The 5,573-nt window shown below is 40.2% G+C and overlaps 1 pseudogene; it reads left to right on the top strand.

Moving 5' to 3' along the window:
- The first annotated feature begins 901 nt into the window (after nucleotides 1-901).
- LOC114111499 (high mobility group protein B3-like) lies at nucleotides 902-5,306 on the top strand (annotated as a pseudogene).
- Nucleotides 5,307-5,573: the final 267 nt, after the last annotated feature.

Genomic DNA, 5,573 nt, shown 5'->3' on the forward strand with positions numbered 1-5,573 from the left:
TTTAACTGCAAAAGTAGCTAAGTTCCAGGTCAGTACTAAGAAGTCAGATTATATCTTTACATTCAGTAGATGGAATTTGATCAGCACTGTTATCTTGATTTGAATTGCATCCTACCCCAGAGGCAAGGGAAAACTCTGGAGGAGCTGCCTTTTTTAATTTTTACGGCACTTCCACAGACTCCTAGACCACCACACATATACCATCTCCACATGGTCTCAGGCTGGCTTTTGATTAACTAATAACATAAACCACGACCATGACTTTGGATTTTAAAGACCCAGACTATGCCAGCAAATTTGGAAAACTCAGCAGTGACCACAGGACTGGAAAAGGTCAGTTTTCATTCCAATTTCAAAGAAAGGAAATGCAAAAGAATGCTCAAACTACAGCACAATTGCACTCATCTCACATGCTAGTAAAGTAATGCTCAAAATTCTCCAAGCCAGGCTTCAGCAATACGTGAACCGTGAACTCCCTGATATTCAAGCTGGTTTTAGAAAAGGCAGAGGAACCAGAGATCAAATTGCCAACATCCGCTGGATCATGGAAAAAGCAAGAGAGTTCCAGAACAACATCTATTTCTGCTTTATTGACTATGCCAAAGCCTTTGACTGTGTGGATCACAATAAACTGTGGAAAATTCTGAGAGAGATGGGAATACCAGACCACCTGACCTGCCTCTTGAGAAATCTGTATGCAGGTGAGGAAGCAACAGTTAGAACTGGACATGGAACAACAGACTGGTTCCAAATAGGAAAAGGAGTACGTCAAGGCTGTATATTGTCACCCTGCTTATTTAACTTCTAGGCAGAGTACATCATGAGAAACGCTGAACTAGAACAAACACAAGCTGGAATCCAGATTGCCGGGAGAAATATCAATAATCTCAGATGTGCAGATGACACCACCCTTATGGCAGAAAGTGAAGAGGAACTAAAAAGCCTCTTGATGAAAGTGAAAGAGGAGAGTGAAAAGTTGGCTTAAAGCTCAACATTCAGAAAACGAAGATCATGGCATCTGGTCCCATCACTTCATGGGAAATAGATGGGGAAACAGTGAAAACAGTGTCAGACTTTATTTTTTGTGGCTCCAAAATGACTGCAGTTGGTGACTGCAGCCATGAAATTAAAAGACGCTTACTCCTTGGAAGAAAAGTTACGAGCAACCTAGATAGTATATTCAAAAGCAGAGACATTACTTTGCCGACTAAGGTCCGTCTAGTCAAGGCTATGGTTTTTCAAGTGGTCATGTGAGAGTTGGACTGTGAAGAAGGCTGAGTGGCGAAGAATTGATGCATTTGAACTGTGGTGTTGGAGAAGACTCTTGAGAGTCCCTTGGACTGTAAGGAGATCCAACCAGTCCATTCTGAAGGAGATCAACCTTGGGATTTCTTTGGAAGGAATGATGCTAAAGCTGAAGCTCCAGTACTTTGGCCACATCATGCAAGGAGCTGACTCATTGGAAAAGACTCTGATGCTGGGAGGGATTGGGGGCAGGAGGAGAAGGGGACGACAGAGGATGAGATGGCTGGATGGCATCACCGACTCGATGGACGTGAGTCTGAGTGAACTCCGGGAGATGGTGATGAACAGGGAGGCCTGGCGTGCTGGGGTTCATGGGGTTGCAAAGAGTCGGACACGACTGAGCGACTGAACTGAACTGAACTGAACAGCTAGAGAAATGAGAGTCCTTACCATATATAGGCATCTTCTTGTATTAAGGTAGAGAAACATGTCTTAAATTTATTAAAATTCCAAACACTAAGCAATAATACTTTAAATACTCAAAGAATATGGTTTGCTCACAAAATCAAGGTACTGGGTTTCTTTCAGAATAATGTTTCATACTAACATATTTGTGAGTATGACATGATGAGTGTTTCATACTAACATATTTGTGAGTATGACGTTTGTGATATGACATGATGTTTGAGACTAGTTTAATATTCCAGGCCACATTGTATAGTGGCTCAGACAGTATACAATCCGCCTGCAATGCAGGAGACCTGGGTTTGATCCCTGGGTTAGGAAGATTCCCCTGGAGAAGGGAATGACTATCCACTGCAGTATTCTTGCCTGGAGAATCCCACGGACAGAGGAGCTTGGCAGGCTAAAGTCCATGGGGTTGCAAAGAATCAGACATGACTGAGCAACTAACACTTTCACACTTTTTACACATATATGAACCCCACTGTAACCACAAATCAAAGACCTGTTAATACAATAGATACACAAAAACCAAAAAGAAAGACACAAAAACATACTGCTAAATAAAGTCATCAAACCATATGTAGAAACAGAATGAAGAAATGAACAGAGAATAATTACCAGAACCACTGTGAAACAGAAGAAAAATGAAAATAAGTACATAATTATCAACAATTACTTTAAATGTCAACAGAATAAATGCTCTGATCAAAAGACTTAAGGTGGTTGATTGGATAAAAACAACACCCTTCAATATCTTGCCTACAAGAGACTCACTTCAGGGCTATTAGACACAGACTGAAAGCGGCAAGGATATGTCATTTGTTGGATCATAGAGAAAGTAAGGGAATACCAGAAAAGCATCTGCTTCATTGACTGTGCTAAAGCCTCTGACTGTGTGGATCACAACAAACCGTGGAAAATTTTTAAATAAAGAGATGGGAATACCAGACCATCTTACCTGTTTCCTGAGAAACCTGTATGCAGGTCAAGAAGCAACAGTAAGAACCAGACATGGAACAACAGACTGGTTCAAAACTGGGAAAGGACTACAACAAGGCTATATATTGTCACCTTACGTATTTAATTTATATGCAGAGTACATCGTGTGAAATGCCAGGTTGGATGAATCACAAGCTGGAATCAAAATTGCCGGGAGAAATATCAACAACCTCATATATGCAGATGATACCACCCTAATGGCAGCAAGTGAAGAGGAACTAAAGAGCCTCTTGATGAGGGTGAAAGAGGAGCATGAAAAAGCTGGCTTGAAACTAACACTTAAAAAAACTAAGATCATGGCATTCGGTCCCATCACTTCATGGAAAATAGAAGGAGAAAAAGTGGAAGAAGTGACAGATTTTATTTTCTTGGGCTCCAAAATCAATGCAGACAGTGACTGCAGCCATGAAATTAAAAGATGCTTGCTCCTTGAAGGCAACTCTTGTGGGTGCAGCTACACGAGGATGTGGAGTACTGAGCTGTGCATCATGCCCTGGGCTGCCCAGACTAGTGAATAATACAGTCAAGATGGCTAAAGGTGATCCTGAGAAACCAAAGGGCAAGATATCTGCTTATGCCTTCTTTGTACAGATGTGCAGAGAGGAACATAAGAAAAACCCCAAAGTCCCTGTCAATTTTGCTGAATTTTCCAAGAAATGAGAGATGGAAGACCATGTCTGGGAAAGAGAAGTCTACATTTGATGAAATGGCAAAGGCAGATAAAGTGCACTATAATCAGGAAATGAAGGATTATGGATCAGCTAAGGGAGGCAAGAAGAAGGACCCTAATGCCCCCAAGAGACCACTGTCTGGATTTTTCCTATTCTGCTCTGAATTCTGCTCCAAAATCAAGTCTACAAACCCTGGCATCTCTATTGGAGATGTGGCAAAGAAGCTGGGTGAGGTGTGGAATAACTTAAGTGACAGTGAGAAGCAGCTATATACCAACAAGGCCGCAAAGCTAAAAGAGAAGTATGAGAAAGATGTTGTAGACTATAAAGGGGAGTTTGATGGCACCAAGGGTCCTGCTAAAGTTGCCTGGAAAAAGGTGGAAGAGGAAGAGGAGGAGGAGGAAGAAGAGGATGAGGATGAATTTTAAAAAAAAAACTGTTGATCAGTCTCCTTCTGAAAACTTTAGACTAGGGAGCACCATGATTGACACACCTCTCACCGAAGACATGTCTGTTGCCCTCACTAGGTTTAATTACCCAACTGGATCATGATCATATCGTAGTCTCTCAAAGTGCTCTAGCAATTAGCAGTGGTTTACATGAAGTGGCCATGGGTGTATGGAGCACCTGGAAACTGTATCAAAGTTATACATATTTCCAAACATTTTTAAAATGAAAAGGCTCTCATCTTCTCCTCAGTGCACTTTGCTGTTGGTGTGACAAGGCATTTAAAAATATTTCTGACTTTTTTTTTAATTTGGAAGGCAGTATGTTAACTCTATGGTCATTGGCTAGAAATCCCGAGTTCTCAACTTATTACATATCTATAGTTTGTAAAAAAAAAAAAAAAAGAACAAAGCAACCAAGACACATGACACACTCTTGATGCTCCTTGCTTGGTGTGGAGGCTGTGGGGGTGATGCCTTCTGGAGGGGCCATAGCTCAGAGCGTGCACTGTGGGGCATCCATTTAGCTTCAGGTTGTCATGTTTTTGTATATAGTGACATAGCATCCCACTGCCATTCTTAGCTGTGGAAAAGGAGGGGGGTCACCTAGCATGAGAAGTGTCTGGATCCTTTTTAGTTGAAGTGTGGTTGTTTTAAGCATTTTTTTTAAACAAGCCATAGAACTCTTCACTGTCAGCAAAGCCAAGAGCCACTGCACCAGTGAAAGTTCAAGAACCTTCTGTACTAAACACAATCTACAATGTTCTGTTATTTTTTTTTGTATGTTTAGAATGCTGAAATGTTTTTGAAGTTAAATAAACACTATTACATTTAAAAGATGCATACTCCCTGGAAGGAAAGCTATGACAAACCTAGACAACATATTAAAAAGCAGAGATATCACTTTGCAGACAAAGGTGCATACAGTCAAAGCTATCATTTTTCCAGTAGTGATGTATGAATGTGAGAGTTGAACCATAAAGAAGGCTGAGCATTGAAGAATTGATGCTTTTGAATTGTGGTGCTGGAGAAGATTCTGCAGAGTCCCTTGGATCACAAAGAGATCAAACCAATAAATCCTAAAGGAAATCAACCTGAACATTCATCAGAAGGACTGACTCTGAAGCTGAATATACAATACTTTGGCCACCTGATGCAAAGAGCTGACTTATTGGAAAAGTCCCTGATGCTGGGAAAGATTGAAGGCAAAAGGAGGAGGTGACAGAGAATGAAATGTTAACTAGCACCACTGACTCGATGGACATGAACTTGAGCAAACTCTGGGAGATAGTGAAGGACAGAGGAGCCCGGTGTGATGCAGTCCATAAGATTGCAAAGAGTTGGACACAATTTAGTGACAACACAGTATAGTAATATGTACAGGGAAAATGTATTAATAGATGAATTAAAATTGGCAAAGTGTTGGTAATTCACTGAGTGATTCATTATTATTCATAGGTATTTGTTATAGTGTTCTCTCTAATTTTGTGTATGTTTGAAATTTTCCATAATAAAACATTAAAAAAATAAAGCTTTGGTTTTCCTGTCAGAACAAGATCAGTGACAGAGTGAAAGAAAAAGATCTAAGAAAATACACTATTTAAGGTGGAAAAACAAGGATTTTCTTAGGAAAATGTGATCTTGAGAACAAACTACACAGAGATGAAAGGGAAATAGAAGATACACTTAAGAATCTAAAGCTTCTTAAAGATGTAACTAGGAAACAAGGATATATTAATTATTACTA

Source organism: Ovis aries, chromosome X (genome assembly GCF_016772045.2).
Source record: "Ovis aries strain OAR_USU_Benz2616 breed Rambouillet chromosome X, ARS-UI_Ramb_v3.0, whole genome shotgun sequence".
Classification (NCBI taxonomy): domain Eukaryota; kingdom Metazoa; phylum Chordata; class Mammalia; order Artiodactyla; family Bovidae; genus Ovis; species Ovis aries.